Below are 14,304 nucleotides of genomic sequence, written 5' to 3'. Positions count from 1 at the left end.
GGGCACACCATATTTCTTTGAACACTTAGGAAATTTCTATTGTTTTTGATTCTCTGTGACATCATTGCTTTTTAAAAACACATTGGTGTGTGTGCATGTGTGTGCATGTGTGTGTGTGTGTGTGTGTGTGAGTGCATTTAAGCAAATAAGCACTTTAATTCCAAATGAGTATTTCATAATATTTGTAATTTTATAGAAAACAGAAACACATATAAATGGCACCCTGAAAACATCAGAAGAAAAACAAAAGATATTATTATTATTTTAAATAAAATGCTCTTTCACCCTCTCTCGGCCTCTCCCCCGTCTCCTTTCCCCACACCCCTCTCACTTGCAGAGTAAGAACTCTGCCTTTTCAGCCAGAGAAGTAGTCTATTTTTAATCTCCAGAATTTCAGGCCTCTTGAAATAAACATGACAGAGCGATTTAGGGAAAGGGAAAGGGAAAGCATTGTTTGAAAAATAAAACCATTTTCAGTGTGACTTAGCGCAGTGAGTGAAATCTGAATTTTGAGATGGTGCACTGGCATGTTGCATTTTAGAGGAGGCTAATATGTACATTATCTGAAAGATTACATTTTGGGTAGAATTTTAAAAAAGAAAATGTATCCAGAATCCAAACATCCTCCTGCTGTTTTGATTGCAGATACCCCTTATTCGATCGAGTTTGGGTTTAGGAGCTCGATCAGGAGAAGCCTTTAAACCGCTTGGGACGTGGTGTGCTTTAGAAAGAAGGCTGCCTGCTTTGCTTTTCTCCAGGGCAACTGCCATTTAGAACAGTCACAAAGCTGGGAATATAACCAAGGGGAAAAAAAAAAAATCACCCCCATGGTCTATTTGTTAAACTGACCTGCAGGTCACAACCTGAAAGTTTATGGATCGGCGAGGCCTTGTCTCGGCATAAGCATGTTTTCTGGACTTTGACTGAAGCTAAATTCCTGGCTTCTGAAAGGAGTGGGTGTGGACTTCCAGCAGAACTAGCCAGTGGGAAGGAAGTAATATTCATTAAGAGTGTCTCATGCAAGCAGTGCTGGGCTAAGCATGCTCAGTGTAAATTCCCCTATAGCTTGTCAAGCTATGTTTGAACTCGTTCCAGAATACTGGCAAATACTGGATCTACTTTTTTTTCCACCAGGAAGGATACTGGATTGGACTGCGTTTTGTTCTCTCTCTCTCTGCCTTTCTTTCTGCCACAGTATTGGAAACAGTATTCTTTCCTGATCAACTCAGTCATATACTGTCTCTAGGGTGTGCAGAGCATGTCAGTGGAGAAGAAAAGAAACTTTGCTACCTGGGAACTGAAGACTACTTAGGTCAGTGAATGCTAATAAAGTCTTAAGGATTTATGGAGCCAGGACTTAACTTTTCTCAGCTGTTAAGGTAATCTACAACAAATTTAATTGCCTTTTCAAATAAGTGGGTACACACCATTTTTTTTCCACACAAAAAGTATGTTTTTCATATGTTGGAGTGACTTTTCAAACACAGGGAAAATATGTCTTTGGGTTAATTTGCATTTGAAAGAACCTCTTTTTGTATTAGAGTTTCTCTCTACCACAAATTTTGTGTTTTTCAAACAAATATTGTGGTGAGCTGATGTAGCCATACTGGTCTGAATGTGAATATGTTCTGTGTTATATTAACTCTTGGTGTGGGTTGATTTGGTGAAAATTGTTGCTTTTATTGCTGCCAAGGATGAAAGACAGTTTGCTTTTCATTGGATTGGTTATGGAAATTTGGTGGCTTTAAGACTGCATTGTGAGCCGTCCTAGAGAGAAAAGCCATCTCACTGTACGTGTAATGTGCTTTCCTTACAATGTTCAACTCTAACTCTAGGAAATGGGTATAGATGTTTTTAGAATCTGTGTCGAAGTAGAGTTTTTAATGTGGTTTTGGAGACAAGCAGTATTTAGAAAGGCAGGCCAAGGTTTGTAACAAAGAAATTAAATCAAGACCTTTTTGGTGACTATAAGCAATGAATGCAAAAAGTACTGCATGTTCTATGCTCACTGGTTTAGTCTAGGTTAATAATTTTATTTTTTAATCATAAAAAGTAAATCAGGCCTTAATGTGCTTTTATCAGTTGATAACACAGAAAACTCAGATAAGAGAGAATTAGGGTCTCTGGACAAGCAGGTTAGAAAAGGCATCCCTTTGAAAACATCCGAGGACCGGGGTGAAGAAACCACGGGACTCCGTGGAGAAGCAGGGCATCCAGAGCTTCAGCGGTTAATCTTATCCAAGAATTTCAAGAGCAAAGGGGATTGATCTTTTAAAAAACAACAGCAAAAAACATACAAAGATCAATCAGGGATTAAATATGTGCCGGAATACAAAGCGTCACATATCATCAATGTGTAAATCAGGCCGGCCAGCTGGCTATTCAGGGGATGCGAATGACCTGCGACTGTTTCACAGGGACCAGCGCAGCAGCAGCCCTGCGCTTCGTTTCCACCTTCCTGCCCAGAGAGGGATGGCAGTGTGGCCAGGGTGTGCAGCCGGACTTAGCCGATGAGCCGACGTTGTTCTTTTAACTTCTGTCCATCTGTTTTTCCTGGCAGCTGAAGCAGTGAGCAAAGTGGGAGGGGACCTCAGGGGAGACCCAGAGGAAGGGGCCAGACCCTGCCAGGCAGTGACCTGCTCCCCACCCGTGCTTGAGGCAGGAGGAGAGGATCTGGACAGATGCCCCCACCTCCACTTCCTTCTGCTCCCAGGCCTTTGATTTAGTCGAAACTGATGCAGCTCAGCACCTCCCTCTGTTTTTCATAAGTAGCAGCTCTGAGGCACCAGTGGTGGTGTGTGTGATATAGACTGGCCCCCAGGAGACAGTCAAAGCAGTTCCATCTTGTTTTGGTTTGTCCCTTCTTCCCAAGCATGTGGCAGAGATCTTGTGAGTTTAGTTGAAACAACAAATCCTTTCTGGGACAGGAGAGCACAGTTCTCCTGTGTGTGTGTGTGTGTGTGTGTGTGTGTGTGTGTGTGTGTGTGTGTGACCACGAGCTCGCGCACCACTTGCAGCCTGGGATCTGCAACAGAGCCCCTGGAAGGCTTTGCACGCTGAGGGCATTGTCTGGAGCCAGGGGCCTTTTCACTGTTTGGGCTCTGTCTGTACTGAAAGGGAGGCGGTGGCCATTCTGGGGCATTCTATAAGCTTTTCTCTGACTTTTCTTCCCAACCTCCTCCCTCCTTTATGACCTATGTTTTAAAGAATATCACTGAAACTTTCTGAGGCACAAAAAAGTGAACGGGTATGCCAAAAGGTAGAGAAAACAAAGACAGGCCTCCTCATGTCCACATCTGGATAACATTTAGATTGTGACAAGGAAAGGGAGAGGAAAAAAATCTGGCATCACATTTTAAAAAATGCATATAATTGACTTCCTGGAGGTTTTCTTGTCTCAACTTTCCTGAGTGCTTTTGTATCCAGCCCACACCCAATTCTCTGGGCTTGGAGAAGATAAGTTTTATATCTCTATTGTGTAGTGAAGTTCAGGGGTTTGTCCGAAACAGCGACCGAGTTAGAACTCGCACACAGAGCTCTCAAGCTCCAGTCGGAGACTCTCCCTACGCAGTAATAGGAATAATCTGGTGTCAGTTTCTGTGTCTCAAGCTCAGTTTCTCCATTCGCTTTACATTTTGGATAATAGCAGTTACTTTGTGCAAAAATCCTCAAACTGAATCTGTTACTATAATGGTTTCTTAAATTTGAAAAGTAGTTGAAATCTTTCAGGGAACCTTCATATCTTTCCTTTTATTTTTAACTTTAACACAATACATTAAAATAGATTGGACCAGTGTTGATATTTTCATTTGACAAGTGGTGAAACTAAAAGATTGAACGACTTGCTGTGTAAGGTCAGGTCACGGGTGGAAGGGGGTTTGAGTTTCCCAGCTTGGGATCTGGAATCCTAGGCCATCCCACATTTATGTGGGGACCTCCAGGTTGCTGAGGCCGAGAGATATATAAAGAGGAGTTCCATGATCCATGAAGGCAAAAAGTGTGACAGTGCCAGGGACTTTAAATGTTGTCAGTCTCATTATGAAAGAGAAAACTAAGATTGGAAAAGTTACTTCACCCACAATCAGACTTAGGGAGTTGTGGAGCTGGCTATCTGTGGTGCCCTAAAACAGGCACCCAATGGTGTAGTGACAGGGACTTTGCTCGGTTTCTCTGCATCTCTTCTTCCTGGTATGTGGAGTGGGGACACCTATCATAGCGCTGCTGTGAGGATTATGTGGGACGATGCACAGAGTAAACCCTACAGAGTTTTGAATGGCGCCTGTTCTTGCTGTTTGTGCTCTATAGCACCCAAGGTAAGTGCGAGCTAATCACACTGTGAATCCAAAAATCTCTTAGCTTAACTCCCATATCTTCAGGGTGGTTGTGTTGATGAGTTAACATAATCAGATGAGTAGCACTATAGTATAATTATTGAAGATACGAAGACTCTGCTGAATAGCCCAGGGAACCAATTAAGGCAAAAGCAGTGGCCTTCTTGATCTCACTCCAGGGAGAGGCTGGGGAGGTTGCCCAAGCAGGTGAGTCTGAGATAAGCAGTAGAGTGGAATCAAATCCCATGACCTTTGGTGGTCTTCCCGAGCTCCTGACCAGGCTCATTAGCTACGAGACATCTCTGTGAAGGAAAGAATGATGCTGAGAGGCTATCTAGGCTCATTCATCTGTCTGGTATTGAAAAACAAAGACACATGTACAGGCGAGTTTCAGAATTGTCAAGATTTTGTATTTCTTGGCCCTTCTGACCAGCACTGACTGAGCTGCTGAGGTTGATGTAGTATCTAGGCTCCAAAGCTCCTGGGCTTACACATCGCATTATGTTATAAAGACATCTTTAGAGAGAGAAAGCCACTGACAAAATCAGTGGCTTATAATTGAGTACTCGCTGTATAGAGAACTTTGTAAATACACAGCCACAGGCTAACAACCAGATGAAGGGCAGGGCTGCTTCCCTCCATCTACTTGAATATTTGGGATATATGAAGATACGGAGCACTTAGGCGCAGATTGACGAAACGTGTGGTGACGCAGAAGCGTGAAGGGCCTTCAGGGCCGGTAGATGTGGAGTCAAGATTTTAAATGTCTGTCTTACATTCTTTAGAGATCAGTGTCTTCCTTCACCTGCCTCAGCACAACATCCAGCCACTTGCCCACGCTAGGAAGGGAAGGTCACTGCAGCTGGCGGTGGGGTGTGGTTTGTAGGTGGATGTTGTTTTATGTACCCAACACTAAATTTTATGCTTTACCAACATTAGCTTCTTCAAAGTTCACAATATTCCTGGGAAGTTTAAAGAGGAGAAAATCTGTTCTGAAAAGAGAAGGGTGTATGGCCGCTGAGGCAAGGAGGGTTGGGTGATCGATGGACAGGGAAGGTGATGTCATGTGAAGAGGGAGACCCCAGGAAGCGTGTTCAGTGGATGAAGGCAACCACGTTCCTGCAGACTCTTGGCTGCTGAGTAGTATTTCTGCAAGTTGCCTAGATGAGAGGTACCTAAGGCACCTATGTCTTGCCTAATTCTGGATCCATTAACATGTATTGTCCAGAGTTGAGCAAGCCTGGCCCCCTGAACAGTCAGTGCTTGGTTAGCTTTAAGCACACTGCCTGGGAGGAACCGTTCCATTTCAACAACAAATGCAAATTATGTTTTGACCCCACACATAGGTCCTTAGAAGTTTTGCAGCTTGAGAGTGAAGACCTCAGTCATTGTTACGTAGTATTGGGTAGTTTAAAAACAGAATTCAGAATGAAGTGGCTGGGATTTGGGTCTGACCCTGAAGTTTTCTAGCTATGTGACTTTGAATATTATTTTACTTCACTGTGTCTTAGTTTTTACACCTGGAAATTGGAATGTCACTAGAGTTTCCTCTAGGGTGACGATCGGGTTTAGCTGCTGTACAAGTGCCTGCTGCTGCTCTCCTCCCTACTGTGATGGGTCCCAGTGCCGCCACCTTCTTCTGGCCTGAAGCGGGTCTCTCCCTTAGAAGGAGGCTTGGGTGAACGAGCTGCGCAGAGTGCTCTCTCAGAGCGCTGCAAACCCTTTGATTGCAGAAATTAATTTTACATTTCCTGAACTAGGGAAAGACTGGAAAAGACAGAGAAACTAGACAGAACTCTGGCCAGAGCAGGGCTTGGTTGACGGAAAGACATCCCTGCCTGCCGTGAGAAGTGAACGAGTCAGGGTATGGGCAATGCAGATGTGCACCTGCCTCCCGCAGGCTCCCGGAGAGGGCGGGAGAAGCGCCGCAGCGATGAGGGCGGCCACTTGAAAACGAGAAAAGCAGACGTGTGGGGAGGAAGGGGGGAAACTGGAACCCGTGCGCGGACGGGGGCGTGTAAAATGGCAGCGCTGTGAAGAGTATGGGAGCTCTTCAGGGAGCTAGACACGGCATTACGCACGATCCAGACATCCCACTTCTGGGTCGATAGCCAAAATAATTGACAACGGCCTCCCGCGGCCGGTTGTCCACCCGGGCTCCCGGGAAGGGCCTGGGAGCACCGAGCGGGTCTGCGGAACGCGGGCATTCACAGGCAGAGGGGGCGGGCGGGGCAGGGACGGGGGCTCGGGCGCGTGCACAGCCTTGAGGGCATCGTGCTAAGCAAACGTGTCGGTCACAAAGACGAATGCCGTGTGTTTCCACTTAGGAGGCACCTCGAGCAGCCGGAAGGCCGGCGTTTCGGTTTGGGCAGATGAAGGCCGGGGGTGGTGGGGACGGCGCCCCACACCCGGAGCGTGCTCACCGCCGCCGCACTGACGTCGTAAAACGCTGCAGGTGGTGACTTTTATGGTATGTACATTTCACCACAATTAAAAATGAAAAAAATGAGAATATTTTTAAGACTCTGTAAATTAAGTAATTTACAAGGGATTATCTAACAGAGTATTTAATTCGTTACTGAGTTCAGCTGCGTACGAAGAAGAAGGTTAGGCCCGAGGTGAGGAGGGCGCGCACAGCTCAGCTGCGCAGTTTGGGGAAGTGGGAGGGAAAACGGTGCCGCCGGCGTGGGTTTGCGGCGGCGGAGCGCGCGCCCCTCTGCGGGCCGGGCAGGGGGGTGGGCAGGGGGGTGGGCACGCGGCGGGCAGGGGCCGGGCACGCGGCCGGCACGCGGCCACTGGGCAGCCTGCGCCCCGAGGGCGCCCGGGCCGGGCCACCGCGTGTTGCTAGACCTCCACTCTGCTGTCAGGCTGACGCTTCACAGGGAGCACATCTGGGAAAGCTCGTCAGTGGGGCGAAGGGCAGGACTCCAGGGGCACGAAAAGCTGCCCACGGCGGCCCGGGGGGCGGCCGCTGGCCTCGGCGGGGCCCCGGGGCCGGGCGCGGGGCGGGTGCCCGGCCCTGGCGCCGCCTTGGGGCGGGTTCCGGGCGCTGCAGCGGCGACCAGGGCCGAGCCGGCCCGCGGGGCCCGGGCCCCGTCCCCGCGCGGGTCCGACCGCCCCCGGCCGCGCTCTCTCCGGGGGACACGGGCCTCCTGGGCCCCCCTGGGCATCCTCCGTCTGAACGTAACTCGCTCGGCAACACCCAGCCTCCTGGGGAAACAGCCCCCGAGCACGGGCGCGGGGCGCGTCTCAGGTCCGGCGCGAAGCCCGTGCGCCTGGCGCGGGGCCCCGAAAGGCTGCGGGGCGCTTTGCGCGCAGGCCCAGCCCCCGAGGCCGCGTCTGCCCCGCGGCTTCCCGGGGCGCGCTGCCCGCCGCGGGGTGACCTGCGCTCTGTCCCCGCTGCAGGATTTAGGGGTGAAGGGGGGCGACTGGGGGCTGGAGGGAGAAAGCCCGGGTCCGGGGCCGAGGGAGGCGCCCACAAGGGGGTTCGCTTGAAAACCTGCCCAGGAGGGGGCGCCAGGCGCTGGGGCAGGGCCCGCGGGGCGGGAGAGCGAGAGAGCAGGGGAGGGATGTGCGAAAAGAAGTCCCCACCGTTACAGAGCCAGTCACCGTGCTGGGCAGCGTGTGGCGGATTTTTCTTTTTTTGATGAAATGACGGACAACTGGAGGGGCCAGGGAAGCGACGGGTGAAGCCTTGTTCTCCTCGGGGTGGGGACTTCAGCCACAGGACCTTCATGCGTGAGCCTCTGCAGCTGTGTTTATAGTTAGTGACATGCGAGATGTTAAATCAGCGGCTTTAACACAAACGTCCCTTAGCCCGTCTCCATACAGCATATCAAGTTACTTTTCTTGTGATCCGATTTTACTAGATAACTATTTGAACGTCCACTTTTTTTGTGAAAACAATTTACATATTAGAAAATGAGGCTGCAAACTTAAAACACGGAAAGATGTGGTTTGTTTTCGCATGCAGTTACATTTGTTCTTAGTAGATAAATCGACTTGAAGCGTTTAAATGTTCACGTTTTTGCACATGTTATTTATTTCATTTGGGTAACAATGTTATTATTGTCAGTATATAGTTGAAAACATGCTGGCTCCACTGGCCAGTTTGCTGCGTTGCTCAGTCTCATGGCTACTAAGTAGCAAGTGCAGAATTCCAGGCGAGGGCTGCTGACAGGATGCCCGCAGAGCAGGGTCACAGTGTTCTTCCAAGATCACCCACTGAATAGAGGCTGGAGTAAGAGGCAAGAGAGTCTGAATTCCCCCAACCGCTTAGAAAGACACTAGTGAGATCAATCAGGGTCGAACGAGACATGCAGCCTTCCAAGCCTCCGGTCCCGAGATTTATGCCTACGGTCTCGCCGTCTGAGGTGCAGTCAGCCCTAGGAAGAAGGTTAACACACTCCCTAGTGATCACTTTCTTTCTTCTCCCGTGAACCAGCCCCAGGACCACCCCAGTGGACACACAGATTCTGTGAGTCTTAGGAGGAGTAGAGTGAGTCATCGCTCCTTACGCATTACCCTCAGTTACCCCGTGTGCTGCGCTGGCTGTGGACCAGCAGTCAGTTGTGACTTGGCTGAAGGAGCTCATGTCTGTCCATTTCAGGCGCCCTAGGAGCCTCTCCTCTTCACAGCAGGACGTGGAAGGGGCGCGGGTGATCGGCAGTGATGGTGGGCCGGCAGGTCTTGGACGGTGGGGGCCTAGCCCACCTGTAACCGGCCAGCCCTGGGGAAGAGCAGCGCCTCGCCTGGCAGGACAGCCAGGGGAAGCATCTCAGTGCTCAGCTCGGTGCCTGAAAGGGCCTCCGAGCCTCCGTAAGGAGTCCCCGCTGGACTCATTCCGTTTTCAGAAATGGACAGCAGGATGGTGTCATGCGAAGGCTCTGTCCTGGGGACGCACTTAAGGCTAAAGGACACGGCGTAGTCGTGTAAATAAATAAAACATTCAGTGCGTATAAATATCCCTGGAATAACTCGAGTTGTTTTGGTTTGAAGTAATCTGCACTTTGAAAGGAAACGGGAACTGATCCTTCACAGCCTGTGCTCCCATGATCTCAAGGTAATTTTACTCCAGGATGTAGGATTTTGAGACGGGAAGAGTAAGCCACAAAATAAGAAGGCTCAGGAGAACGCCGGCTCACTTCCCATAGACAGCGAGCGCTGCGTGGGCCTTTCTCCTGCCTGGAGCGGCGTCTACCCTGCAGTCCTCCGCTCTGGGATCCACAGCCCCAGGGCACAGTGTGCCGGAGCACTTGGGACTCACAGAGTTAACACGCTTACACTGGGGTCCTGGCTCCACAACTTACTAGCTGTGTGGCCACAGCATTTTACAGCCATGATCCATTTCTGCATCAGTAAAATAGGTATATTGATTTCTACCCTAACACGTGGGTTTGTTGTGAGGACCTCAAGAGACAATGGGTGGTAAAGTGCTTTGAAAACTCTAAAACATTGAACGGAAAGTCTTTACCCTATATTATTTTGAGTTCATGCTTAAAATTGTGTAAACTCGGTCTCATCTTAATTGTCTATGCTATTATAATGGCATAATGTTCCAGAATGTCTCTGTTTAACAATAGCAGTTATTCCGGGCTATAATTCAAAATCAACCTACAGCTCACCATGAAATATCAAACACAAACCTCATTCCTGTTCTGTTCTACCTCTCTCCACACTTGCTAAATATCCTGCCACATTGCTCTGAGAATTGGTTCAGCCCTCATATCTGCCCCAGTTCCTCTTTGGAGGTTCACCTGGACCCCGTTTAACTGAAGCCCCCTCTTCGGTAGAATCCGCCCCACAGTCTCTGGAACGTCCACAGGGTTGGAGCGAAGGGCGGGGCAGGCAGTGCAGAGACCAGCGCTGCTGGCAGGAGGTGCTGAGCTCAGACACCTCCGTTCTCAAATCGGAATGCGCTTTCTAATAAAAATAGTAGAACACATATATTTTAAGTCTGCTAATGCAACAATAATGTAGCTCAGCTGCATGATTGATTAGGTTTTTGGTGGGCTAGTCTGAGAATGTACCAATCATTTTACGATTGTTCACTTGGAAAATTGCTTTATGAATTACAAGGACTGACTTACAAACAAGCATTTAGAACTAAACCTAGTTATTACTTGAGATTTTTCTTGTCTTGAATGTAAAAACCTTTCCTCAAAATTTAATTTGTGGAAATGTAATTGATGTAGTGGGTTGTGAGTGGGTTGTGTGGGTAGCTGGCTGAATGCTGTTGCTGGGTGGATGGAAAGGGAAGGGACCCAGCCCTAGTGCTGCAAGTTCCAGCTGGGACACTGGAGCCACTTCAGCTACTTCAGCTCTCTATGTCTCAGCTTCTGCACCTACAAAATAAAGACGGGGTAATGGTGCTCACTGCAAAGGGTTGTTGTTATATATGCCCCACGGTTTTTGCAGAGAGAGTTGCTTTACTGACTTGGTGCAATATTAAAACAGCTTTCTGTTTTGTTGAACAGCAGTAACTGGCTTCTGTGTGAGGACTCTTAAAAGCGTGTTCATTGATGGCAGAGAGTTCAATGAGAATTGAAGATCAAAAATTACCACAAATGCTTTATGTACAGTTAAGGAGTTGACTAAATTGTGGTATATAATATATGGGAATATTAGCCATAAAAAATAATGATACATGCTACAGTGTGAATGAACTTTGAAAACATTATACTTAGTGAAAGAAGCAGGTCATAAAATGTCACTTGTATGATTTCATTTATATGAAATGTCCAGAATAGGTAAACTCATAGGAACAGAAGCAGATTGGTGGTTGCCAGAGGCTGGGGAGAAGGGAAGTTGGGAGTGACAGTGTAATGGACATGGGGTTTTCTGGGAGATCATAAAAATGTTTCAGAATGAGAAAGAGGTGATGGTTGTGCAGGACTGTTAAGGTACTAAATTTTATAACTGAATTGTTCACTTTAAAATGGTTTATTTTCTGTGCATTGTCCCTCAGTTAAAAAAATACTGTGGAGCCCGGCTGGCGTGGCTCAGCTGTTGAGCATTGACCTAAGATACAGGAGATCAAGGTTTGATTCCCGGTCAGGGCACATGCCCGGGTTGTGGTCTCGATCCCCAGTAGGGGGCGTGCAGGAGGCAGCTGATCAATGACTCTCTCATCATTGATGTTTTTATCTCTCCCTCTCCCTCTCCTTTCCTCTCTCTGAAGTCAATAAAGACATACTTTAAAAAAAAAATACTATGGAAAAATGCATCTGAATAAGTTGACTGTCCAGGAAACCTTCCTGACTCCATAGAGTCTTGGCCATTTGTGAGCTTTGTGAAGAAAGTCTCTCCTACTTCCCTATGTTTTCTATCTGCTTTTGTAGCCTTAACACCTTGGTTTTCTTACCTCCAAGTGTACTCAAGTTCTGTTAAGTCTCTCCTTTTATTCATTCACTGACTCAGCATTCACTTGGTGTCAAGGAGAGGGACAATTAATAAGTGATCCAGGACAGAGGACAGCAAGCTCCCCTGATGTGTAACTTGGGCAAATGACTTAACTCTCTGGTCTTATGGGGACATGCACTAGAATATTTGGGGGACTCTTTCAGTTTTAAAATTCTAGATTTCAGAAATGAGAAATGCCATTATTAAGTTCTCTTTAAATATTCTGCCAGCTAATTTTTCTAATTATTTTACTTTGAATTCAGTTATCTAACCAACCTAAACAGACAGAAAAATAAATTACAGTTTGAATTAGCCTCTCTTTTTTATTAGATAGAACTCAGTAATGAGGAGGAAATTAATCTCTATGTCTGTGGTAAAACTTTTTTGACCATGGAAAACCTTTCTTCAAGAGTTTTAAGATAAAAATGTCCAAAGCATAAAACTGATATACTTTTAAGGTTTGAAAATCATCAAAAACAATTATTATCCTTAATTACAATATGTAACAGAAAATAGACACTGCAATAACTCAATGACCCATCAAAACACTATCTTCAAGGGTCTTTTAGCATTTCCATGATAAGTTGCTATTTTTAGAAGCTTATGCAACCAGACAAAGAATATGTTCTTGGCTATGGCCAGGAAGACAAGTTATCATCGTGGGAGGGACAGAGGAATCTGAGAGGCTCATGAGAGACGGACAATTGCATAGGACATTTTAATGAGAACCGTTTCTCTTTAATTTTCTGCAATCAGGAGAGTGCTGTGCCTCTCAGAGACATTTTTATTTTTGTAGTGCTCTTTCCTCATTAACTAACAAATACTCATCAATGAATTTCCATCCTCATCCTGGAAGTTGGAGGAAAAAGAAAGATGATAATTTTTTACTTTGTAAGTATTATTCCCCTTGGGGCTCCTCCTCTAGTACTTCGAATGGAAACATAAGAAATATATCTACTCATTTCTTCCATATAGAGCATCTTAAATTTGCATCAGATATTAATGATCTTCAATAGCTACCCAACTATAGTAGCAGAATGAATGTCTGTCTCCCATTTCCAAGCTCTATACTGTTTAGTGTCTCTCAAGGACAATTCATTGGAAAGATAGCTTGGGGCTTGGGGTTCTCATCAGGGACCTGGGTATGATAGAGTTGAGCTGGGAAGAGTGTGTCTGTGTTGAGTATGGGTTTCCAATGAACTTCATATCTCTAATTTCCAGGTTCAAAGAGTAATGGTTTTGGAATTTTTAATTCTTTTGTATTATCCATGTTGCTTCTCCCCTATGTTACCTTCGTTCCACTTAGACTTGGCTATGAATTTCAGAGTTTCTGCTGTGGTGAATGGTATCATACATACTGCTCCTAGGCTATTGTAGCTACACATAGGTTTTGAGGAAGACAATTTGATTATAGCATAAACTATGTCCCGTTGAGTTTTGCTGCCCTATCTGTATAGTGTGATCCAGCAGACATACGATGTAGGCCACAGATGTGTAATATTGAATTTTATGGCAATCACATTGAAAACAAAATTACACAAGTGAAATTATTTTAATAATATATTTTATTTAGGCCAATATATCCAAAATATAATCACTTTAATATGTAACAAAAACAATAGGGCTGAGATATTTTACATTTTAAAACCAAATCGATGAATTTTAATGTGCATTTTACACTTACAACATATCTCAGCTTGAACTAGTCACACTACAAGGATCAATCACCACATTTTACATGCTTGGTGACCATTGTATTGGACAGCGCAGGTCTATAGTTAAAGACAGACAATATTTTAATAAATATTTTTAAAATTAAAAGCATTCTGAATTATTTATCACAAAGTCAAATCCAGATGTTAACTATTGTAAGCTTTCTTTTCAAGCCCTCCTCTTTATCAAGTAAGTGATCTCCTACTTTTTCAGGAATGGGGTGAAGTCAGTGTTTACCGGCAGGGAAAGGGTTACTGTACCATTTCTCAACCCCACATTCACTATGGCGGTGACCCTTAGTACTAAAATTAACCACAGCATGAAAGAGTTAAGGTCTTTCCCTCCTCATTTTGTTTTATGCTTTGCCATAGCTTGAGTTCAGATCTACTTAAGAACCAAGAAATGACAAGACTATTGATTTTAGATAGTGGTTAAGATTTCACCATGTAGACTTCTTGTGGTTGCACTTTAGTAGTTGTAATTTAAGTGCTTTTCTCACTCCTAGTTTTTTGTTTGTTTGTTTTGGTTAGTTGGTTTTTTAAATCCTCACTTGAAGGCATGCTTTTCTTTGATTCCAGAGAGAGGGAAGGGAGAGGGAGAGGGCGAGAGCGAGGGGGAGAGAGAGAGAGAGAGAGAGAAACATCTATTGGTTGCCCTGATGGGGATCGAACCCACAACCTGGGTACATGCCCTGACTGGAAATCAGGTGCTTTAACCACTGAGCCATACTGGTCAAGGCCACACTCTTAGTTTTTGGTGCCACCATCCTCCCAAATAATCCCCCGTGCTTATTTTTATATATTCTCATGAAGAAAGAGATGCTTCTGATACTTGCAGTACCCCACCTCAGTGCAGCTGA

General features: G+C 46.1%; 1 long non-coding RNA gene across 1 annotated transcript in view; it reads left to right on the top strand.

Annotated features, from left to right (window-relative positions):
• Positions 1-1,077: 1,077 nt before the first annotated feature.
• LOC107534113 (uncharacterized) overlaps positions 1,078-14,304 on the top strand; it is a 278,218-nt gene continuing 264,991 nt past the window's right edge. Inside the window, exon 1 of the long non-coding RNA XR_015716205.1 lies at positions 1,078-1,379. This is a non-coding gene — a long non-coding RNA (uncharacterized LOC107534113). The remainder of the gene's footprint in view (positions 1,380-14,304) is intronic.

The sequence above is a fragment of the Miniopterus natalensis genome, chromosome 20 (genome assembly GCF_054644295.1).
Source record: "Miniopterus natalensis isolate mMinNat1 chromosome 20, mMinNat1.hap1, whole genome shotgun sequence".
Classification (NCBI taxonomy): domain Eukaryota; kingdom Metazoa; phylum Chordata; class Mammalia; order Chiroptera; family Miniopteridae; genus Miniopterus; species Miniopterus natalensis.
Note: the sequence above shows the minus strand (reverse complement) of the source record. Positions and strands in the feature narration are given on the sequence as shown.